The sequence below is a fragment of the Paramormyrops kingsleyae genome, chromosome 5, assembly GCF_048594095.1.
Source record: "Paramormyrops kingsleyae isolate MSU_618 chromosome 5, PKINGS_0.4, whole genome shotgun sequence".
NCBI classification, from domain to species: Eukaryota; Metazoa; Chordata; class Actinopteri; order Osteoglossiformes; family Mormyridae; genus Paramormyrops; species Paramormyrops kingsleyae.
Genome location: NC_132801.1, coordinates 22,294,135 through 22,319,672, shown reverse-complemented (window position 1 = coordinate 22,319,672; position 25,538 = coordinate 22,294,135). Strand labels below are relative to the sequence as shown.

At 48.5% G+C, this 25,538-nt stretch overlaps 1 protein-coding gene across 6 annotated transcripts in view; it reads right to left on the bottom strand.

Annotated features, from left to right (window-relative positions):
* LOC111856782 (protein TANC2-like) overlaps positions 1-25,538 on the bottom strand; it is a 171,436-nt gene that overhangs the window by 126,943 nt on the left and 18,955 nt on the right. For all 6 annotated transcript variants that reach the window (XM_072712408.1, XM_072712407.1, XM_072712410.1 and 3 more), the window contains exon 2: positions 19,691-19,808. The gene's annotated coding sequence lies outside the window, so the exon portion shown is untranslated. The remainder of the gene's footprint in view (positions 1-19,690; positions 19,809-25,538) is intronic.

The following is a 25,538-nucleotide window of genomic DNA, read 5'->3' as shown; positions in this document are numbered from 1 at the left end:
ATAGAATTTAAGTCCAGAAAGATTGGGGGGGGGGCAATCGATATAGTAATAAAGCTGCAGGGAAACACAGGAAAGACAAAGATGGTTGAATAGACAGTGATGTGATGGCTTGGTTAGTGAGAGCCGGGCTGGAGCAGGTCAGGCGTGGAGGGCGAATGGCAGGAAGACGCCATTAGTACCTGCAGCGTTAATGAGGCCGCCTGGTGCTGCTCTGAGTGCATTACATCTGCACTGAGCATCGCTGCCGCGTCAGACCCACTTACACGTCTACCTGAACTGCGGATGGAGCACGGAGGAGGAGCACGGAGGAGGAGCACAGAGAAGGAGCACGGAGGAGGAGCACGGAGGAGGAGCACGGAGAAGGAGCACGGAGGAGGAGCACGGAGAAGGAGCAGAACGGGTCCGACACAGAGACGAATTATACAGGAGCTGCTGCTTTCCCCAGATTTGCTCTCCGAGAAGCAGCCTCAGCACAGCCATTCGACAGCAGCCATCTGCCCCCCGCTTATCCATAATCTCTTCTGGGGGAGAAAGTTTCCTGCCTCTCTTTCAGCAGCTTATTAGCGCGCTACAATGCTAAGCCCTGCGTCGCCAGGCACTGACGACTGCGGCTTGAAAAATCACGCTGATAACCGATAAGCTCCTTATTGCCGCCGCCTCCCCCACGTCAAGTTTCTTGCTGAATACTTCACTGCTTTTTTGTTAAACTAAGAGGAAGCACCTAGGCAGGTATGACAGTAACCACAGGGAGTGGGGGGGGGGGGGGGGGGGGGTTGATCCATCACCCACAGAAAGTCAAACATGCATATATAGAACAACTCCACCCATTCATGTAAGATATAAAGTATCAAGGCATAAAAGTCAATGTCTTTGCGATTCATAAATGCATTAGCTTTAGCATTCATTACATTAGCATGCGTAAGAAACGGTGAACATCACAGCTGCAGCTAGATTGCTGAATGTATCTTTCCGGTCCTTTTAAAATCAATACACATATTGCAGAGTCTCTCTCAGGACTGGGCAGTACTACGGAGTGGCTGCAGCCCCCCTCCCCTGGGGTTCTGGGGTCCTTCCATGGCTCTGGGTGTTTGTTGGATCTGCACGCCTCCCCCGTCCACATGCAAATGCGCTTTCAGTAAACTGCTAACTCTTCATTGGCTGTTGTGTGTCACTGTGCAAGAGTGTGTGCATTTCTGTAATTATTTCATTGTGGGGGCCAGATTTCCTCACAATGCGATGTATTTTGTTTGGTTACTTATGGTTAAGGTTAGGACTGGATCGGGGTTAAGGTTGTCATTGTTGGGATTAGGGATATGCCCATAGAAATGAACGAAGAGTCCCCATGAAGATATGGATACATGAACCGTGTGTGTGTGTGTGTGTGTGTGTGTGTGTGTTCAGTGAGGGCCTGGCATCCCATTCAGGGTGTGTGTTCCCAAGCCTCGTGCCCTGTGCTTCCTGAGATAGGCTGGCTTACCGTCACCCTGCACAGGATAAGCAATTATGGAAACAGGATGGACAGTGTAAAGACGGCGTTCCGATTGTTAACATTAAAAATAGCATGAGCTGATACAGTTACTATTCATTACCTTAATCAACAGTGAGACTGTTACAGTGCAGTAATATTTTCCTAAAAACTGCATATATAAAACTTTTTCACTCTTTCCTTTATATTCCATATGATATATACAAAAAATGCATCCAAATACCCTTTCATGGTTGCGATTTATGCTTTTATGATTCATGCTTAAATCCAGTATCTTGATACGTTTCAGATATTGCCAAGTCTCCCACCTCTGAAATGCATTAATAAATGTGCTGGAAATATTAAGTGAGAATGTCATCAGTAACTGCGATGCTTCCGTTTTAATGAGCTCTCCTCCACATCGCTTAACGGTGTGAGCATGCGACAGAACGCAATGATGCACGAGCGGGGCCCAGCAAGGACGGGATTCATCCCCATAATAGAGGAGGCCTTATTTCCCCCCCCCCCCGAAGGTCATCTGGAGGTAATGATGACTCCACAGCTGCAAACTGGCTTAATCTTCCGCTTGGGGAATTGATTTCATTTATATAAAGAGCCTGGCAAAGCCTGTTTAGGATCAATCACAGGAAACTCCAAATGTGCACTGGGTCTTGCACCCTTTCGGAATCGATGTTGACACATTGGAGCATTTTAAGTTCCACACAGGACATTTACCATTACTTTCAGCACCTGTGTCAAGTTCCTTCAATAGCATGGATATGAATTTAATTAAAACCTCCGCAGTCGTGTTGGACACGACAACTTCCTTTATGTTACCTGTGGTCAAATAAATGACTGTGTTCATGTAGGTTTTCTGTGCACTCGGCCTTAAGCCACATAGCTGCATTTGGATCATTTTCTTAAAAAGATTTCCTTCCAGTGATCGCAAACAGGATATTCCTCAGAAAACGGTGCTGCTGAAACACAAACGTGGATGAGATGTACCATACCGATCTGGCGCACAGCCTTTTCCATCGCGGACACATCCTGTTTGCCACAGAGCTCCTGGGGTGACTTGGAGCCTGGGCCAGCATGGCTGTATGCGATCAAATTACTCGTGGATGTGACCCAGCGCTGCGTTACATGTGTAAAGCTGAACTGTGGGAGCACCTTCGTATAGTAACACAAGAAGCAAACAGAAAAGCAGAGGGCTGCAAACAGAGTCACTCTGAGCTGCTTCACCAAACTCAGTTTAATCAATGGACCTTTCTAAACCATAATGGCGAATCATCATGGGTAAACGACTTAGGTCTTTAAACAACAGTTCTCACCTGTTTTTTCATCCAAGGGCCACCTGTGTCCAGATAAACATGTTTCGGCCCGCTATACATGACATTGTTTGTCATATGCGTTCTGCAATGATGACAAAAACTGCCAATGATTATTAATATAAACATATTTTAATTTGGTTACCCTGCCAAAAAATGCAATATCTTTTGAACATGACTCAAACAAGGTTTTTTCTCAGTTTATGATATTGCTCTCAAAACAGAAGATGAATGATTATGAACAAAAAAAAAACATCTAAATCTAAAACCTATTTGGCAAACGACTCTAAAATCAGAAGCCCGACAACCATTAAACGTGCACTTGAAAACGTGAAAAGACCATTCTAGGGTATTAGCCATATTAGCACAATAAAACACACGCTACAAATTTCAATATTTTTAACAATGTTTTAAAGCAGGATGAGCCCAAGTATCGATGATTCCTCGCCTTGCCCCCCCTATCAGCCTCCCCGAGAGGCACCGCGAACCAAATAGTTTGATTTTGGCTGTGAATTCTGGGATTCTGTGCGACGCCACGACCAAAACTCCAGTGCTGTTTACAACCACGAAGAAACAATATTGGTTTCTATTAAAAAAATCTTTAATAAAGCCCTATGTGCAAGGCACGATTGAAGTATATTGACATAAACAGTATTGTCATCCTATATCTTGTTTTCAAAAAACATAGATATACTGTAAAAATTCGATACAGGATAGGGTCCAGCTCTAGCCTTGGTGATGTATGTTTTTTCTACACTTTCAAATAAATTGCGTGGCTCCCCTTGGCCCCCGCTTGAAGACAGCGGTTGTAAGAGAGTCGAGCCAAAGTAATTACTGTCAGCATGGTCTAGGGCAGGACTATTCAAATCACGGTCCTCAAGGGCCGACCACTGCTGGTTTTCCAGCCTTCCTTTACCTGAGAGCCAGTTGTGAAGCCTCTGACCAATCAGAATCAGTAATTATTGAGCTAACTACCTGGGAGACTTGAAAACAAGGCCTGGATTTGGAATCGAGGGCCAGGGGGAAACAGACACACGCCTTTGATTTTTTCACCATTTCCACACCTTAGTCAGCCTGACGGCCGTCACTCTATTCAGACGGTCTGTCGCGTTCATCCTGAGCTCGACGGCTTTGCCGACAGGCGTGCTCTAAACCTGAACGCAGACGCGCCCCAGGATAACAGCACAGGTGACAAATCGTGCTGATGCGCTGTCACTGTGCTCCTCTTAATCCCTTTAATAACCTCCAGTGCAGTACCAAACATACGGTCGAGGTATTCAATTAAAAACTTTGAGATTTACCTTAAAGTGATGCTGTTTTTCTGTGTTTACATCACTGGTGATTAAAAAGTTTGACTTTTCCAACAAAAAAAAAAAAAAGACACTGGGAATGTACCAATTGCAGTGAGAAATTGAGAATGTGCAAAGAGAAGCACAAAATGTGGAGGACTTGAGGCTCATTCCCAGAATGCAATTTGATGGTCAAATTCATCAAGTCAAATGCCAGCAGCCTCGGCTCGCCATCCTTTCCTGTAGTAGGCAATTCATATGCTGTAAGACGGCACATCTGTAAGACGGCACATCTGTGACACTCTTGGACTGCGGTCTGGCCGCATGCTGGAATGCCAGGAGGTGCACATGTCACTGCCCTCAATACCAGAACAGCAAACTAGGAGCCCAGGGCAGGACTGGCCCGTCTGCTGAACTGACACCTACCATATGTGCATGGAGATCATGTCTGACTGGGTCACAATCGTGAACTAATAAGCCCATCACCATAAAAGTCTCTGACAGTGTAGTCCACGCCCTCCCACCCCAGTTAAACAGCTCACTGAGCACCATCCCACACATCAAGCCAGACAGATCGCCCCCCCCCACCACCACCACCTGTATCCCCCATCAAATGCACGCCAACGCACATGCACATTTGCATCCAGGAAGCAGAATGTAAAAGCACCGTGGATATGACATGTCTGCAGCATACAGAAGAGCAGCACTGGAGGTCTCTGCAGGCTTAGCTTCTGCGCCCCAGCGCAGACAGACAAGTCACAGCGCAGTGAAGGAAACCACTGCTCTCAGTCAAATGGTACGTTGGGGCAAAAACAAGACCAAAACCTAGCCCATTATTTGTTAAAACCTAAGACTCCATAGCTACAACTCATCGAATTCAAAGATAAGATAAATATTAAATAAATCAAGGTACGATATACTTCACTGATCCCAAGGGGGAAATAATTTCGCATTTAGCCATAAATGCTGAATACTTCTCAGAAAACCTTTTTCCCCTAGAGTACACCAATATAAACAATAGAGCAGAAAATAGAAATATTTGAATAGAAGACAGTTCCAGGTCACACCTGATCAAAGCTTTCCACACTGTGACACAGCTCCATCTTTCCTCCCAGTGACCCCATGCAGAGGACGCCCTGTGGTTCCATGTGCCACACTCTGGCCTCACACCTCCAGCACTGGGCATCATACATTCTCCTGCTTTGTCCAGACAGGTCTCCTCCGATGCGCCTGCTTTCTCCCAAAGTCCCAGGATGTATGGATCGGAGCCTGTGTTCCCTGTGCATCCTGGGATCGGAGCCTGTGTTCCCTGTGCATCCTGGGATCGGAGCCTGTGTTCCCTGTGCATCCTGGGATAGGCTCCGGCCTCATCGTGAGATTTCACACAATAACTGGTTATGGGAAAACACATGAATTGTCTAGCCTCGTCTGGCCTCCATTTTAATGGTCGGGTTATATATTCATGTCACAGAAAGAAGTTGCCTTCCTTTCCTGAAGGTACTCTCAACTCCAGCCTGTCAGATACAGCAAATAGCAGCAGCTAATTTCCAATCCTTGACACATCCTTAGGTCTCCCGGAAGGCATACACCTGCAATGCGGTTACAGCGCGATGCACTTCCTGTACAGCAGTTACAGCGCGATGCATTTCCTGTACAGCAGTTACAAACGCGATGCACTTCCTGTACAGCAGTTACAAGCGCGATGCACTTCCTGTACAGCAGTTACAAGCGCGACGCACTTCCTGTACAGCAGTTACAAGCGCGACGCACTTCCTGTACAGCAGTTACAAGCGCGACGCAGTTCCTGTACAGCAGTTACAAGCGCGACGCACTTCCTGTACAGCAGTTACAAGCGCGACGCACTTCCTGTACAGCAGTTACAAGCGCGATGCACTTCCTGTACAGCAGTTACAAGCGCGACGCACTTCCTGTACAGCAGTTACAAGCGCGATGCACTTCCTGTACAGCAGTTACAAGCGCGATGCACTTCCTGTACAGCAGTTACAAGCGCGATGCACTTCCTGTACAGCAGTTACAAGCGCGATGCACTTCCTGTACAGCAGTTACAGCGCAATGCTCTTCCTCTTCCTGACCATACACTTCACAGCACTTGTTAATCCTGAGTTTATGGCTCTTCCGCGCTACAGCTGTCGAAACACCATCCCACTGCGGTGCTCTATTTCTGCCATTCTTTTGCGGCCCCTGTGGCGCATGTTAAATGGCACCACAGACAAAAGTCTCACAGCAAAGTGCGGCATTAACCCCCCCCCCCCCCACCACCAGCCCTTTTCCATACAAGCTCATTATTGCTCACTGAGACAAACCTTCCCAGGAGATAAAAGTTTCCCCTGCCACCGCAGCCCCCAGCCCATCACCAGGCGCTCTATCTGCTCTGCAATTAGCAAGGGGCTGCTCTGACTGCGGCACACGTGGGCCATGAAGGCCTCACCACAAAAAGCAATTATTCAGACCCCCCCCCCCCCCCTTCATGTCAGTAAAGTGAGTGCATCCGTCATGGCGGCCAGGCTCCGCTCATCCGTTTGTTTGCATTTGAAGATAAAGTCGGGACTGAGCCAGGATGGCATTCAGGGCTTGGTGTACAGAGGACACCAGGGCTTGGGGCTGAGCCTGCAGACCTGGAGACACCAAAGACTCCCCAGAAGCTTGGAGGAGAAACCCAATTTCCATAGCCTCAGTTTCCCTCAACACACAAAGAGCCTCATATCTCCACACCTGTGTTTGGAGAGCACAGAATTAAATTCCACTGTCATCATCCTCATCATTACCATCATCACCAACAAGACGTTGCGAGCTAGCGGGTGTCCTGATCTCCAGGGCACCTCTTATAATAAAGTCTTGCATATATAAATAGGCCAATTCATTATAAATGTTAAACAAAAGGCGACACACCTGGGAGAGGAGCTGCTCAGTCATTAGCAGGAGCCCGGCTGACGTGTTAATCCTGCAGAAGCAGCGGTCACGGCGTGGCACCCCCCCGGCGAAGGCGCGGAAGGAGCCAGCGGGAGGGAACAGCGAGCCTGGGAAAGGCTGCTGTGCATCCAGCTGCCGCTCCCTGAAAGTCCATCGCACATCTGTAGCAGAGCGGTTAGCCAGCGTAGCATGCGGTCCACATGCCCCCGTCCTCCGTGACGCACAGTGGATTTATCAAGGATCAAGGAAGATCAACGGCATGAAGGGGGTTATTCTGCCAGTATTTACTACCACACAGCTGGTGGGGGGGGCTTCTCAGTGCCAAAGAGCTTTGGCCTTCCAGAAGCTGAACAAATGTGACTGTCAGAATGGACCGATCAATCCTTCCCCTCAACTGGCCTCTGTAGACTATCCATCCATTCATCCATCCATCTTAATTCTGCCTCTCCTGGTGGTGGCCGCAGTGGAATCTCCTCAGATCAGACCTCCTCATAAGGCCATGGACCCCAGCTCCTTCTGGAGGGTCCCCAAGAAGATCCCAAGCCAGTTGAGAGATTTGACACCTCCACAGATTCCTTAGTCCAAGTAACCCAGCAAAGATTAGCCCAAAACGGGTACTGGGAGTGATTTTGTGGGCCCACCACCCACATGATGAAAGGTGGGGGTTAGGGACAATGGCAGTGGGTAGTGAACAGGAAGGAGCCAGACCAATCAGACCATAATCATCAGAAAATTAAAAATCACAAAGAAAACAACACAGCCTAGATGCTGAGAAGACGGCACCGGCAGCATTTTTCAAAATAGTTCCCCAAACCCTCAAACCGTCCAAAGACTATTCACTGCTCCTTCTTATCACCGTCTTTGTCCGCTTACATGGACTGGAGCTAATTGCCTGTTTTACATAATGGCTGCTAGACAATAACACCACTAACTTTGCTTTTAAATCCTTTCCTTTCGAAAGCAGGAGCTGGCAGAGTGGGAATGAGCTAAGGTTGAGACACGATGACAGGGCCTGTTTGCGAAACTCACAGTTACCTGTAAGCCTCATTATACACTGAAGTCGACTAATTTCCCATCTAACAGGAGAGGAGGAGGAGGACAGAGGAAACACTTGGACATGACTGATGACGAATGACCAAGAGTCTTACGAACCCATAGAGCGTAAACCAATAAATCTCTGCAATGCTAAAAAGTCAAACATTTCAATGCGCAACATTACCTGAGAATATTTCCAAACTATGTTGTAATTACCCACAAAATCATGAAACGATTGTTATCTAATTCTTCATGGTCCATATCAACGCTGGCTCATGGCAAGGTTGGAGTCCGTCCCTGGCACAAGAGCCGTGGCAGAACTGCCCCTAAATCAGGATGCCAGGCCACAAGCGCAATCACACACTAAGGGCATCCTCAACCTTTGGACTGCAGGAGGAAGCGAGAGCAACCGGCCAGAGAAAAGAAGATGCAGATTCCACACCGAAGCAGGAACCGAAAGAGGAGTGAGGTCAGAGTGCTGCTTAGTGAGGCGGCACACAGCACACTCAAATAGTGGTGAGTGTCGCTATTCAGAGTGCTGCTTAGTGAGGCGGCGCACAGCACACTCAAATAGTGGTGAGTGTCGCTATTCAGAGTGCTGCTTAGTGAGGCGGCGCTCAGCACACTCAAATAGTGGTGAGTGTCGCTATTCAGAGTGCTGCTTAGTGAGGCGGCGCACAGCACACTCAAATAGTGGTGAGTGTCGCTATTCAGAGTGCTGCTTAGTGAGGCGGCGCACAGCACACTCAAATAGTGGTGAGTGTCGCTATTCAGAGTGCTGCTTAGTGAGGCGGCGCACAGCACACTCAAATAGTGGTGAGTGTCGCTATTCAGAGTGCTGCTTAGTGAGGCGGCGCACAGCACACTCAAATAGTGGTGAGTGTCGCTATTCAGAGTGCTGCTTAGTGAGGCGGCGCTCAGCACACTCAAATAGTGGTGAGTGTCGCTATTCAGAGTGCTGCTTAGTGAGGCGGCGCACAGCACACTCAAATAGTGGTGAGTGTCGCTATTCAGAGTGCTGCTTAGTGAGGCGGCGCACAGCACACTCAAATAGTGGTGAGTGTCGCTATTCAGAGTGCTGCTTAGTGAGGCGGCGCTCAGCACACTCAAATAGTGGTGAGTGTCGCTATTCAGAGTGCTGCTTAGTGAGGCGGCGCACAGCACACTCAAATAGTGGTGAGTGTCGCTATTCAGAGTGCTGCTTAGTGAGGCGGCGCACAGCACACTCAAACAGTGGTGAGTGTCGCTATTCAGAGTGCTGCTTAGTGAGGCGGCGCACAGCACACTCAAATAGTGGTGAGTGTCGCTATTCAGAGTGCTGCTTAGTGAGGCGGCGCACAGCACACTCAAATAGTGGTGAGTGTCGTTATTCAGAGTGCTGCTTAGTGAGGCGGCGCACAGCACATTCAAATAGTGGTGAGTGTCGCTATTCAAAGGGGCTTGTTTGCAGGACCAGACAAAGGTACATTCACTTAATGTTACTTCCTGATACACACTGTGCAGAAACACAGATAACCAGAAATTTCCATCCGTTTTCTGTACCCACTTCTCCTGCTCAGGGTTGGGGGGGGGGGGGGGGGGGGGCTTCCCAGAGCCTATCCCAGAGCCTATCCCAGAGGCTACGGGAGCACATGCCTACGGAATCTTACAAAAAATAAGCTTTATATCACACCGTAAAAAAACTACCCTATTAAAATCAACATGGTTGCAGTTGGTCTCCAAACTCATACCCCATTGAAAATCTGCAAAGTTTGAACTGAAGGCAACTGTCACGAACTGAAAAGTATCTTTAAAGATCCTGCATGGAGGAATGGTATAAGATCCCTCCCACAGAGACTCCTGATCCTATTAAACATCAAGTCTCACTACTGTTAACCTTGCAAGGAGACAATTATTTTGGGGAATAAATTTATAATTCCACAATTGTGGTTCATTCAACTGAATAATTAAGTTTAAAGTTTAAATATTACATAGCTGTGAGCCATTTGTTTCATTCATTTCCTGCTCTGGGTGCCAAAATTTTTTTGGAGGTGACTGGAAAACTAAGACTACAAACTTGTACAGATAAATTATTAATTTTTGCTATATACAGCTTTATGCATGTTGATAAATATATATGTGTAGAGAGTCAAAGGATTCAAACTGCAAGCTCAGCTGGCTTAATATGCAGATTCAGAGAACACAAGATGAAACGCATAAGCAGTTTAATTCGATGATATTTTGCCTACAAATTTCAGAGCAAGATGAAGTACCACCCGCAGCTAAAAGCGCATTACCAAGGTTTCGCTCTACATTCGGTTACCCCAGATGATCCTGCACCTCTGATTTACTGTGTGTATAAACTCTAACCTTGCAGCAGTAGATGATGCCAAAACACTCACTGATGTCCACTCAGTCTCAGCTGGGCCTCCAGTGCTGCTTTAGCCTGAACGCACCAGGAGGTTCTCCCAAAGACTGAAGCTACAACATGAGTTCTCAGGAGCGACCCGGAAAAGCCACCTTCTCCTCGTGATTAATTCTCCCGGTGCAAATTATTCTCTCTTGAGAAGCTCGACTGAGCCACATCCAGCGTATGAAAGATTAAGCTTTTCTCCACCCCCCACCTCCACCAAACGCTTTAACAAGCTGCGTTAAACTTGGAGGAACTTCGCGCTTTCGTTTCGGCGGCTGTCTGAGATGGATGAGTGGGGAGGACACGCTTCCTCCCCCGGCGGTGCAAGGAGGCTGCAGATTCTCCAGCTCAGCTCGTTACGCCACTCGACTCGCCCTGCCCCGCAAGGAGCCCCAGCGCCAGAGCCCTCCCTAACGGGGCCGGCCCACATACTCTCAGACAGGGCAGCCCCTCCTGCAGCAGACGCTGCAAACAGAAAAATGATTAAAAACAGGAAGGAAAATGCATTTCGGTCTTCAGCAGTTAAGATTAAACTTCACAGCATCTCTGCCGTGTCTCCGACTGCAAAGGTGAGTCTCATGCTGTCTATATTTCAACAGACAAACCCCGCATCGTTTTCACACTCTCTAGATGAGCATCACTGTATGACACAGCAAAACGGGACAGAGTCTGCTCTGTGGTCAGCAGGAATCAGCGCGAGTTTAGCGCAGCCTTTGTGACAGTGCTATGACTTAAGCTGACAGTGTGCATATACAAACAGCCGCCTCATGTTCACATGAATGCGTTTTCTGCATTTAGTACAATAACATGGCATGAACCCTAGTGCTGCATCATACCGTCTCGGTTTCTTGGCTACATAAAGGTGCCCAATGCTTGTTATTTTGTTTGATGACATATGAGACAGAGTTTCTGTCTGTGCAACATCTGACAACACACGGCATCTACTGCATGACGACACAGTCACAGGCCCCCGAATATGCAGGAGGACCTTCGGGCACCACTGGGGCCCCACTGGGGCGTCACTTGTTCCAATGAAATCAATAGGAATCCCCATGGCAACGCACAAAAAAACGCCAGATGACAGAAGGAGGTCAGCTCCAGATCAATTCAGCCGCAAGCTGGAGGACATGCCACACAAATGCAACGATATTACAGGAGACACTACAGAGCTTTCATCCACTTGCAATACAACGTTGTGGGTGTTTATGATACGGCCCAGATCTTCGTTAATGCTATCCAAGCAAAATCAATGACGTTGCTGCAGTTTACCACGCGAAACCATTTTCTGAGGTTTATTTATGCTCTGCCTCCCTCGCCAACATGCAGGAATCCAAAGTTAACATGTTGAATTATAAAATAATTGCTATATAATAAAATAACTATCGCGCCAAAGATGATACAGACCCACTCATTGTCATGATGTTCAGTGGGGGAGGAAAAAAGAATCGTTTTTCAGCAGTTTATCTAAGCAAGGTGCGATCAGAGGATGTAACGATCTGGGCTGGAACACCACCTCGCATTTTGTTTTATCTCATCTTTGACTGGGTGTAATTATCTGGGTACGGCTCGCCATGGAAACGGACTTCACCCGAAAGGTTGCCTACATCCACACTATTTAGTGAAATGAACATTGACAGTACCTCGGGGATTCTATGCGAAATGTTATTACACGGATACTACAATACACATAATAACACTATAGAGCGGTGTTTCTCAATCCGGTCCCTTGGGGACCAACAGACAGTCCACATTTTCACTCCCTCCCAGTTCCCTGCCAGACTGTCCATATTTTTGCTCCCTACTGGGAGCTGGAAGGGAGCAAAAATGTGGACTGTCTGTGGGTCCCCAATGACCGACTCGGGAAGCACTGCTATAGATCCATAAGGGCTTATACGACCTAGGCTTCGGTGAGCCTGAGCCCTATCCTGGAGAGCAGAGGGCAGGGAACACCCCAAACCAGGCCAGTAGACAGAAATTAATTTCATGGGGGGGGCCAGCAGGTCTTCGGATGGTGGAATGCCAGTCCATCACAGGGGGCACAATACAGAAAACTCAGACATCCCAGTTCACCCAAGCTGATGTTTTTTTTGGTGGTAGAGAGGATGAGGCCCTCTTAGATAAAGGAAGAATAGGCAAACTCCATAAACACAGAGGCAGGATGGGACTCCAGCTCCCCTGGAGACGTGATGCTGCAAGTGCTTCCCAGTAAGGCACCGCACTGCTCTGGAAAACAACACCAAACTGTGGGATAGGTCTCTGCGGCTGAGACTGGAAGGTTGCCAATTCAAATCCCATCCCTGGCAGAAAAGTCACGTCTCTGTTGGGCCCTTGACTAGGACCCCAGCCCCCCTCAAAATGCCCCAGGGTTGCCAGATAAATGTCTGTCCCTGTTCTTGGACCCCAGGCTTCGCTCTCACCTGTATGTCTGCATTTGTCTCCAAAGAGACAGCAGGACAGGAAATGCAAAAAGAAGCATGATTTCACGTTAAAAACAAAGGCCTTTTTAAGGCAGAACCAGCAGCTGTGTCCTGCTTTCCACTTCACACATTTGCCTTGTGTGTCTCACACACACAATTATGTATAATAAAGGCTGAGACTTTCCTCACTTGAAAACGTCTGATGGCCTTTATGCTAACATTGAATCAAAGGAAACAGGCTGAAAGCAGCCAGGCAGCAGGTGAGAGAGCGCCGTTACATCACAGGCGAGAGAGCGCCGTTGCATCACAGGCGAGAGAGCGCCGTTGCATCACAGACGAGAGAGCGCCGTTACATCACAGGCGAGAGAGCGCCGTTACATCACAGGCGAGAGAGCGCCGTTACATCACAGACGAGAGAGCGCCGTTGCATCACAGGTGAGAGAGCGCCGTTGCATCACAGGCGAGAGAGCGCCGTTACATCACAGGCGAGAGCTCCGTTACATTACAGGCGAGAGGGCGGCAAGCATCACAGGCGAGAGAGCGCCGTTACATCACAGGCGAGAGCTCCGTTACATTACAGGCGAGAGGGCGGCAAGCATCACAGGCGAGAGAGCGCCGTTACATCACAGGCGAGAGCTCCGTTACATTACAGGCGAGAGGGCGGCAAGCATCACAGGCGAGAGCGCTGTTACATCACAGGCCGGTGTGTCCTCCGCAGTCTGGGCTTCCTGTTTGCTGAAGTCCTCCCCGGCAGTGTGAATTTGGAGGTGCAGCTGTGCGGTGAAGCCAGATCCACTGCATGGTCCTCCTTAAGATTACCGTGGCAGCTGACAGTGGCCATCACCATCATCTTCTAGGCAGTGCTCGCAAAGGTAATCAATTACAGACAGAGGTGGAAAGTTCACATGCATAAAGTACAAATCCAGACCAAGGTATTGTTTCAACCAACTAGTTGAGTATAAAGTCACAATCACAGAGTACTCAACTGGTTGGTTGAAACAAACCCTTGGTCTGGATTTGTACTTTCTGGACCTCAACTTTCCACCTCTGTGGCTCAGAGAGCTGCTCCAGCAGCCACTTAAGCAAAACCTTATTGGGAATCGCCAAAGCTCTTCATTGGAGATCTTCATTGGTCGCATTAAAATGGATCTTCACTAAAGCCTCTTGCATATTGCTCTCCATACTTCACTTAATGGAGCTCTTCCCTTTAGTTCAGCTCTTCACTGAAGCCCCGGGACGTTTCACTGCAGCGCATTGCTGGAGATCATCTGAGCTCTTCACTGGAGGCCTTCACCAAAGACTTTTCAAGCAGCTATCCATCTGAGCTCTTCTCTTGAATGAGAACCATCTACACACCTATACTCAGCTATACAGACTAATAGACCCCTAATTCTCAGAGGGAAGCAGAGCATCAACACATTTTAGTGGACACCGCCAACAAGATTACACTTTTGCTCTTGTACACTGACGTTAAAATGTGTTGATGCAGTGCACTCATTATTTTGTCCAAAGCAATTTGTGCAAACCATGTTGAAGCTGTACAGCTCACGTTTCTAGGCATGGCTGTGCATTTATAAGAACACTGCCTGAAAGCCATCTTTACTGCAGGATAAATCACACTAGCCTTCACTGTGTTCAGTGTGACCTTCAGCGTGGTATCTGCAGCCTCCTCTGCATCCTTTAAGAGACCCATCCTGCTGGGCCCTAACATGCAAATATTTTTCATTGGAACAGGCGATATGGTAGAGAGAACTGGGGTGTAAAGTTGGGCCAATGCTGTCGGGCAGTGTTTGGCCCAAAAACGAGAAAACAATAACAAACCAATTGACCAACATGCTGATGTTCGTAAAAAGCGAACGTGCGAGAATTTCCAGGAACACGTGTGTAATTCTCGCAAGCACCAGGAAAGTGTGCAAAAGCACTTGGAGACATGGTGTTAAATTAACTCTGAGAGAAGCTGGTTTATTACCAAAAATGTGGATGTTGTCTGCGGAGACATACAGAGATACCCTGAGGACAAACACGGATCCAACGGAGGAGTGTAGAGGTTAATGGTGGTGGTGGTGGGGGGGGGCGGGGGTATCCCTGTAGACTTTTCCCTTCACCAATTCCCCTTAGCCCCCCCCCAGCAATTCTATAACTGATGAAGCAATCTGATGGGTCTATGCCAAGTGGGGAACACAGAACCGCTGAAAGATCCCCCCTCTTGAGATTTGCTATATGCCACAGGGGGGCCCAGGGATCTGCGTATGTACGTGTGTGTGCCCGCATTCGCCCGCATTTGCACATTGGCGTCTGTGCGTTGGGTGCATCAATGAGGCCCTTTCAGCACCGACATGTGTGCCGCGGTATCCACGAGAACAGAACCACCTATTCAAACACGACCGTCGCTGATCAAAATTCCAGTCTCGTAATTTGACAAAAGATTACAGTCTGTAATCTCAGATGAGCTCTGGCCGTTAGCCAGCGTTCTGCACCCGCCCCCCACCCCCCCAAAACGGCTTACGCCTGGGGGCTGCACAAAATGCATCTGTTGCCGATGTTTCCAAATGCCCCAGCCTGACCATAAAGATGACATGGCATGTAATTACAGCCCTCTCTCCCCCTCCCTCCATCTCCGCTGTGCGGCCCATTCTGTAATTCCTGAATCTCGAAGGAGGAACGCAGGCTGGTGTCACAGGGTCACATGGCAATTCATCCAGAAGACATTGGAGTCGGCTCTTTTTGCACGCGTGCAGACGATGGCGAGGTTTAACAGACAGCAGCTTCCAGACCGGACAGAGGAAACAGAAGCATGCATGAAAACAATAAGATCATCAAGGTAATCAAGACCATTTAAAAAACAAGGTCATAATCAGCCAGCAGAGTGGTGATTACTTGAGGCTTGGAAGATGGGCTGCACACACAGGTCTACTGATACTACTGCTCTTAATGACATGGTAAAGTGCGCAGAGCCCCCAGCCACTCCAGATGGGAACATCGTATCCGCCGGACAGCAGAAGCAGTTTCCCGGTGCTTAAGTGCTTCCACAGGCTCCAGTGAGGAGGGTATGGAGAACTGGAGTTTTACTGGCTCCCTAAGGGTTAAACTGGTCAGGCTGCATCCAGCCACTGAGTGCTGCCTGAATGGACACATTATATAAGTGCTTGCACAGCCTACTGGTCTCCCACTTCAATAAAAGTCAAAAAACACTCAAGAGCAGAATAAATGTTAAAACAATTTGACCAGAGCGGAACCTTCAATGGCCACCAATGAAACAAAATATTAAAAATTCACCTAAATATTTTGGGTAGGGCTCAGCTGTGACCGTGTCAACCTGCAAAATACTGAGTGTGTGCTTTAAAAAAAATAAAAGATTGACATCTGTGATTCCTGTGTGAGTCCTAAGCTTCCGCAGGCCTGTACTGGATAGATGCTTTTACAAGAGAGATGGGTATATGTTACAATATACAGAGCATTTACATCCATTCATAGAAATACACACTCCTTTTGAACTGGTTCTGATGTCATGTCCTGATTCCATGTACATTCTGTGGGAAACACACACAGGCACGTTTGTAGAGACTCAGGCCAGCCATGCTGACCGTCACCCCCACCTCCTGAGCCACCCTCGCAGTATAGCAGGGGTGCAACCTGGATGGGGTGCACGTTCATCGCAGGGCATATACACTTCAGGAAACGTAGAGGCACAAAACTGCACAACTTTGGGCTGATGAATGAAACTGGAGTAACCACAGGAAACTCGCTTAACGCATACGACGATAAGCGAGGATTCGAACCCATAACCCTGGAGGCATGCGGCAGCAGTGCTAGCCGCTGCACCACTATATTAGCATTCGACGTCGGTAGCTCTACTTTTACTGAGGCAGCAAGAAAACCAAAACCCCAGCATTAAAAACCCAAAGAAAATACATTAAACCAGAAATAAAGAAAAATGGAAAGCAGTTAAATATATTTCATAGGGCTTGACATTTTACACAGCCCATAAATCACCTGGATGAAAAAGGAGATGTGAGTATCCTAATATACACAAAACGGAAAATACAGATTAATCTGATGTAGACATTCTCCATCATAACGCTTAATGCACACTGTAAATGCTTTCCTAGAAATTAATGGATTACTAACAATGTGTAATTTCAATCAATGACATCATGACTTCAAAAGGCAACATATGCATCATCACTACTGGGCAGACAATCAGTCTCTAGTCTGCTGCGCACACAGATATATTATTGATCTGCAGATCATTAGAAGGACGTTGCAATGCTGGTAGCAGTCAGTAAGCTGGGGTTGGGGGTGGGGAACAGGATAATTATCCTTTTAATGCACTGATACAGCAGGACAAGCTGGGGGTTGGTGTTACAAATATCCAAATTAAAAAAAACAGCAGGTGGGGGCTTTGGGCGGGGCCTCATTGGCCCTCAGGGCTGTCACGCTGCCAAGGGCCGGAAGACACAGAAGCCGAAGCCAACGGGCTGCCGATGTGACACGTGAGTCTCACACAAATTCAGAAACACTCAATCAGGAAGCAATCAAATTGGAAGCATCTGTGAAATACGTGCAAAACAACAAACATGCAAGGCATTCGGATTTACTCTGGGTCTAGGTCACATCAAGACAGTACTGAATAGACATACAAGACCTGGTTTAAGCCCACTAAGAAATACTGACACCAATGCAGGAGAAAGCATGGTTATGGGCAGTGGAGAACTTCTACAACTCTCATCCATCCATTATTATTAAGCAGCTCACCGGTCAAGGCAAAACCGTATGTGCTTAGGTTATCAGCAGGGTACAGATTGGGCAGGACCCTTAGACAGCCCACACAGTCCATGTCAGAGCATATTCTTACTGACCCACCCACTGTAATGTGCCCTGTAAGGGAGACGGGGTACCCAGAGGCAGTCCACATGAACATGGGGAGAACATGCTTACGGACAGGCGACCAATGCCATCTAACAGGCACGGGGGCTTGGAGAGAGCTTTCCACACATACACACACAAACACACAGGAGGCATGAAGCAACAGTGTCCACTAATCCACCACGCCGCCCAACTACAACCTTAACACAAAATATTTAAAAAGCAAGTGAAGGAGAGTCAGAGGAATCTGTACCATGCTGCACAAACTGCCTGCCCCAAACCCAGGCGGGAAGGTCTTTTTTGCCAGCTTTTCCGGCTGACTTAACAACAAGAAAAGCGTAATATGTAGGAGTCAGGCTTTGTGGAAGTGGGAACAAAAGTCAGTCAGATGTGAAAGGGAATTGACTCGGGGTTCAAAGCTAAATGAAGCTTTGCTGTGACTCACTGGCAGGACTCGCTGCACTTAAAAAGGATGAATTCTATTCAGACTCCTCAGCGAGTCTAGCAGAGAGAGAGAAAAGGAGAATGACAGAGGGAAAAAAGGAGAGCATGAGAGAGAGAGAGAGGGAAGACAACAGGAAAGATGAGATAGCATTGTGAAATTGACAAACTCTTATCACAGTGTTTTTCAGAATGTATCTAATTTTAGCAACCTGCCTCACAAGGTGGAAATTACAGCGTAAGTGGTGAAACGCTACAACGATCGCCACAAAGCTATTTACCTCACCTCTAAACTCCGTGTCAAAGCACTGTTACATTTCCATTACTTCGTTATTCGCTTTATTAAAACACCAAATCAAAATACACAACCCCCAGGCAACAACACAAAATTCACATTTACACAAGGGCATCTTCAATAACTTAGTCTCATGTGGCCTGACACAACCAGGTCAGATCAGGGATAGTTTTTATCATATTGTGGGGGGTGGCTTTGTCTCTTGTAAATCAAATCCGATGATCTGCTAATCGCCACTGCTGTGATCATTGTCGTTGCCATGGCGCGTTCATTGGAAGGTTCCTGGCTCCCACCTGGTCTGATATGGGCGTCCTGTAGACACACAATATCTGACCTCTGACGATCGCAGAGTAATTTCAGAACCCACAGATGCTCACTCTCCTTTCAGGACCAGAACCCTTCAAGCCCTGTTCCGACTAGCTCATATGAACTTGGCAGCAATTCAAGGATCCAGTCCATCTGATCAGGCAGCATTGATACCTGAGGTCAGACCTCCTTTCCACATATATCTTCTGCAACTTGAGGAGTTTTAATGAAGTCATGTATAGTTCAGCATTATCGGTATCTCCTACCCACCCAATATGAAGGAAGCCATCAATCAAGTACAAAGCTCAGAGTATCTGTCCGAAGGCCTTTGACGGACCAAATGGCACGTGTTTCCCCTGCAGCTGAGCACGAGCCCCCACACTGACAGTCACTGGTTGGTCTATATCAGGAGCCCCGAGAGTAAAGGTCAGGCCAGGGTCTCAATCCCTGTCCCACAGGGCCTTGCGGCCCAGTCAACGCAACCATAATACCCAACTGTCAGCAAATACCCAAGGTTCCCAGAAGAGCGAGTCTGCATGGATGAGCTTAACTACTCCTATCTAGGGGGTCCCACAGGTTTTATTGATGTAAAACCCAACTTAAAACAAATGGAGAGAGACAGAGAGGGAGCCGGCTCTGAACAAAAGCCATTTAGATGAGGAAGGAAGGGTACCCACAGCAGTGACTACTGTCCCGTGAAGAGTGTGAGGGGCAAGGTAAAAGTCTGCAAACAAACTGGTATAATCTGAACCACCATCCAGCGTGGTTCATCCACACACCACAACCGATTCACCAACAAAGACCCCACTGACCAACCACATCTGCAAGGCCATAATTCAAGAGCTCCCCATGCGCCATGTGAAAGTATGACCTATCGGCATTCTGCCTGCCTCAGTCCTGAGGCGCAGCAGGAGGAAAGACTCACCTTCGGTGGGCAATGGCACGTGGTCCTCACGGGCACAGGCACTGCTGCTGGAGCAGAGTGTGGCGTTCCTCTCTGGTGGGCCACAGGCCCGGTCCCATCCCGATCCCAAAGGGAGCCTCTGCAAAAGGGGAAATGGGCAGGATTGACACACATGGTCCTGAGCAAGTGGCAAACTCATGGGAGTAAGGATGCCATCCAGGGCTGGGTTCAGCGAAAAGGCAGGGCTACAAAAATATCAAATGGGAGCCATCTGCTGATATCGTCCTCACTTATCATTGCCAAGGGTGCAGCTTGACCCGAGCCACATCGAGTTGCCTGCCAGGTAGTTCCGTGTGCGGCTGAGTCATGGGGGAGCGAGAAACCCCGCTGTCAAAAAACGACCAATCGGTACCCTCCAGGGAAAGGGAACCTCCTTCTCACTTTGGGCTGTGCGGGATTAATGTATCACCAAAACACCAGGTGTCACCGAAGTCGAGCCGAAGGTGAGTTGTAAATGATGGCAGACTTAATTTTGCTGCAAGGACGGAGATCACACCATCTGCACTGTTGCCGAATTGAGCGGTACTTTTTACGAAGTATCACAGCTTCATCTCCAGGGCACTGAATGAGCAACAGCTAAAAGACTGACGGGAAATTGGCTGCTCGCTCACAGAGTTTGTTTGCGGCTCATCTGTAGCGCTTAGAAGATGCAGACACCAGATAAGCCGTGGACAAAAGGAGCCGAAGGACGCACGAGAGATTTAAGGCACCGCCAGGAAGTCTGGCCCTGCAGCTTTTGCAGCTATAAACACATCAAATTCTCCCATTGAGACTACTTAAAAGGCAAAGGGGTGGACAGGACAGGGTTAACGGTCTACTTTAGAGGAAAACTTCGGGTTTCTAAGTCGTGCAAGAGTCCCCCAGCTCTCTCTACTGTGTCTTTGATGGAAGGTGGAAAAACTGAGTTATCCTTGTCATTGCAGCCGTAAAAGAACACACATAGGCAGCCAGGGACTATGGGTATCTGAGTTGAAAAAATAATAATAATAAAAAAAAACCCCAAAAACTAAGATTCTTGTGAAAATTAGTATTAGAGAGAAATTAATCTGAGCTGCACAAGACCAGCATATTTGAGAGGTAGGTAGCATCAATATGACATTTACACAGTCTGCTGGAAAGGTTCAGGGGTGAGACCCACCGATATCAGGTGCAGTCTCATGTCGTCACGGTTACAGCGAATATTTTTCCACCAATGTGACAGACTGCACCCTCACCGCTGCAGCATAGTGGGCTTGCATTAATGAAGTCACCCTACAGGCGAAGCACCAAATGCACTGGCTCTAGAAAGTCCCAGGGAAACTGAGGTGTAACTGAGCCCCGCATTAGGGTGCGCCAACCTCCATGACGTCGTATGCTATCGCTCTGTCAAATGTCAATGATACCCGCTTATGGATTTGTGGGGTCTGAGATGCTACATGATCTGGCTGCCACTTCATTTGAAAAGCTGCGCCTATTTCTCTTACACTTCATTTAAGGGAAGAGGACCAAGAGAAGACCAAAGCACAGTCATACCTGTCATTCAGGATCCAGGAGCATCACTGCCTATGCTAGGTAGAGATACCACGGCCAATGAGCATCTATGCGATGCGTGCAAGACAGTTCAGGTGCTACTCTCCTGTTCTCTGTACACAGGTGTTTTGAGGTGTTTACAACCACAGCAGGTCAGAACCACTGCTGTCAATTCAGTAGGTTCAACTAAGATAACAGAAAATGATGAATGATCATGATCTGAAAATGAGGTGGAAGGTTTTCACCTGTAATCTGGGGCTAGGAGCCGCTCCAGAGGCAATTTCAGCACTGTTTGAGTAACAGTGAAACCAAATACGGCTGTTAAACAAGCACACAGCCTTAGGGCCAAATGTCATTAACGGATGTGTCTACATGAGATCTCCTGCTCATCAAAAAACGGAGGTCGGTTAGAAGAGACACTTCATTTGCACAGCGGGTGAAACTCCAGTCCAACATGGCTGTTCAGCACTACATTGCTTCAATTCCGATCAAAGGTCCCTGGCCACTAACAAAGCTCTAAAGGTCTGCTGGTGATCTTAGGCGGCCTTCACACATGCGTATGTGTGTGACTGGAGTTCATGTGGCTCCTCTCCACTTCTACCTTCCAGTAGTTATTCTGCTAAAAAGAAAACAGCAGGGCTCAACCCCTTGAAGCCCTTATTCTGCTCTGTTTGAACTGCATCAAAATAATAACCACACCATAGAAATTATAGCATGGCTATATCGGAAGGCGACTGCCATGACATGGGCTTTACCACACATCTCAGAAGGTGTCCACACGGCCAACAGGGTGAGAAAGCTGCTCCCTCAACTTTCTTCCATGAGAAGGCAAAGGTATAATAAAATGATCACATAAACAAAAACAGGCACTCTGGACAGTCTGGACAACATGGAGATTTTCTCACAATCCGACAAACAACCTGCCACTAGCAGCAGCCAATCAAATTGAAGACAGCCAACTGAAAGCGAGGCTCTCAATCAAGGGGGCCGTCCACTCCTCCTCACATTGCCTGGGAGAAACTGTTCATCAGCCAGAGAGCGACGTGACACATGCAAATCTGCACATTAAAGTCGCTCGGCACTCCAAACAGGCCAGCTTTTATACCCGGGGAGTTTCATAAGAGTCCTGACAGCACGGACAGCCAGCGCCCTGGGGGCAAAAACAAAAGGGGGACATTGTCTGCCGAGAGGCTCCGTCCTGGTCACCGCCGGCCAGACTTCCTCCTCTCTCCTAACAGCTGCGTCGCTGACGTCATCGGCAGGCTTTGTGGAGGAACTAGATTACCTTTCAGAACGTGTCTCGTGAACACCAGCGCATTTCCCAGCGAGCGCCTGATGCTTTTTGGCAAGCAACCTTCTGCCGAAACCAATACTGGATCACAAAAAGCAGGAAGGAGTGAAAACACATGCTGCACATCAAAAAAAATCAAGCATGGCGATTTCAAAACTGATGGACACGGGCATCTATCAGCACACCCCCCCCCCCCCCAGCCAAAGACAGAGGAGCACAGGCAAAACCACAACCAGAACCAGCACCAGACACCTGGCGGCAGTGCCCACTAAACCAGCCAACGAGAACTTGCAGGCCAGTGGTCCGCGACAGATGCCTGCATGGCTCCTGCCTCCTTACGTGGGGATTAGGGATGGGAGAGCAGGGATGGGAGAGCAGGGATGGGAGAGCAGGGATGGGAGAGCAGGGATGGGAGAGCAGGGATGGGAGAGCAGGGATGGGAGAGCAGGGATGGGAGAGCAGGGATGGGAGAGCAGGGATGGGAGAGCAGGGATGTGAGAGCAGGGATGTGAGAGCAGGGATGGGAGAGCAGGGATGGGAGAGCAGGGATGGGAGAGCAGGGATGGGAGAGCAGGGATGGGAGAGCAGGGATTTCCACGCTAACAAGCCCACAGGAGTTTGTCCCCCCTGCACCCCTCCCACTCAGGCTACCACGTGCTGGAATTTCATTACAATGGAACAAGGTGCCACCTGGGGCTTCCTTAATTCCCCTCGATGAGGCTTAGGCCAGACCCTCCGCCAGGCCTGATTCCCTGGTCTCCGAGCCAGACGCCCCGAGATCCTCTTCAGTCCACCGCCACGTTCGTTTGCCTTCGTTCCGTTCAGTGTTGTATGGCGTGGCTGCTCACGTGGGCTGCGAGCCTCGGGGACTCAGCCACAAAGCAAAACCCCAGAACAGATCTGCTGCTGCGAAACGAGTCAAGAGCATTCGGTTATTCCCGGGGGCCAAACGGAGACATCCACAAAACAGCCAGCGGGCAGCAGCTGGGCGTTTAGCCGTTTAGCTATACGGCACAAAGCCTCGCGTTTGCCGGCACCTGTTAACAGCAGCGTGCAAGACAGAAGCTGAATCTCAAAATGCCGCTGAAAAGAGTTTAGAAGGAGTGTGACTTAGTTAAAGACAAAGACCCGAGGATGTCTCATCATCTTTCTGGTACCTCTAAAAGAGGCTCTCTCCAGCGACATCAGTTTTCTGATACCTCTAAAAGAGGCTCTCTCCAGCGACATCAGTTTTCTGATACCTCTAAAAGAGGCTCTCTCCAGTGACACCAGCTTTCTGATACCTCTAAAAGAGGCGCTCCAGTGACATCAGCTTTCTGATACCTCTAAAAGAGGCTCCCTCCAGTGACACCAGCTTTCTGATACCTCTAAAAGAGGCTCTCTCCAGTGACACCAGCTTTCTGATACCTCTAAAAGAGGCTCTCTCCAGCGACATCAGTTTTCTGATACCTCTAAAAGAGGCTCTCTCCAGTGACACCAGCTTTCTGATACCTCTAAAAGAGGCTCTCTCCAGCGACATCAGTTTTCTGATACCTCTAAAAGAGGCTCTCTCCAGTGACACCAGCTTTCTGATACCTCTAAAAGAGGCGCTCCAGTGACATCAGCTTTCTGATACCTCTAAAAGAGGCTCCCTCCAGTGACACCAGCTTTCTGATACCTCTAAAAGAGGCTCTCTCCAGTGACACCAGCTTTCTGATACCTCTAAAAGAGGCTCTCTCCAGTGACACCAGCTTTCTGATACCTCTAAAAGAGGCTCTCTCCAATGACACCAGCTTTCTGATACCTCTAAAAGAGGCGCTCCAGTGACATCAGCTTTCTGATACCTCTAAAAGAGGCTCCCTCCAGTGACACCAGCTTTCTGATACCTCTAAAAGAGGCTCTCTCCAGTGACACCAGCTTTCTGATACCTCTAAAAGAGGCTCTCTCCAGTGACACCAGCTTTCTGATACCTCTAAAAGAGGCTCTCTCCAATGACACCAGTTTTCTGATACCTCTAAAAGAGGCTCTTTCCAGTGACACCAGCTTTCTGATACCTCTAAAAGAGGCTCTCTCCAGTGACACCAGCTTTCTGATACCTCTAAAAGAGGCTCTCTCCAGTGACACCAGCTTTCTGATACCTCTAAAAGAGGCTCTCTCCAGTGACACCAGCTTTCTGATACCTCTAAAAGAGGCTCTCTCCAGTGACACCAGCTTTCTGATACCTCTAAAAGAGGCTCTCTCCAATGACACCAGCTTTCTGATACCTCTAAAAGAGGCTCTCTCCAGTGACACCAGCTTTCTGATACCTCTAAAAGAGGCTCTCTCCAGTGACACCAGCTTTCTGATACCTCTAAAAGAGGCTCTCTCCAGTGACACCAGCTTTCTGATACCTCTAAAAGAGGCTCTCTCCAGTGACACCAGCTTTCTGATACCTCTAAAAGAGGCTCTCTCCAGTGACACCAGCTTTCTGATACCTCTAAAAGAGGCTCTCTCCAGTGTCTGATGTGGGGGGTAAAAACAAAGGGATGGATGTGAGGTTACACCAAGGACACGCAAGCGCTGCTCTTGTCAGTGTTCCTGTAAAATGGCATGCGCCTTTGTGGGGCAGTGTGCGTGTCTGACAGCAGTGTATTACCGCAGAAAGAGTCCTAATGCCAAGTTCAGACAGTTTGGGGGGGGGGAAACGGGGGGGGGGGGGTTCTGCACCCAGCTCGCACCTCCCCCACCCTCCCTGCTATTGTGGTACTCGATCTCAGACAAATTTAATTTAGCCGCGCCGCGTATTCCCCAGTGAGGGCCTTGGGAGTGGGGGGGGGGGGGGATCTGCATCTCAGCTCCACACTGAGGGACACTCTCAGACTGTCACTGAGGGGGGAGGATCTGCAGACTGCAGCCTCAAGGCACCAGACACCACTTAACATTAGCAAATATGGACAGCGTGAGAGTAATCTGTGCCTGGCGACTATGCACCCCACCAAATGCCAGTCAAGCCGCCACGGGGGTGGGGGAGGGGGAGTGAGATCGGGTTTG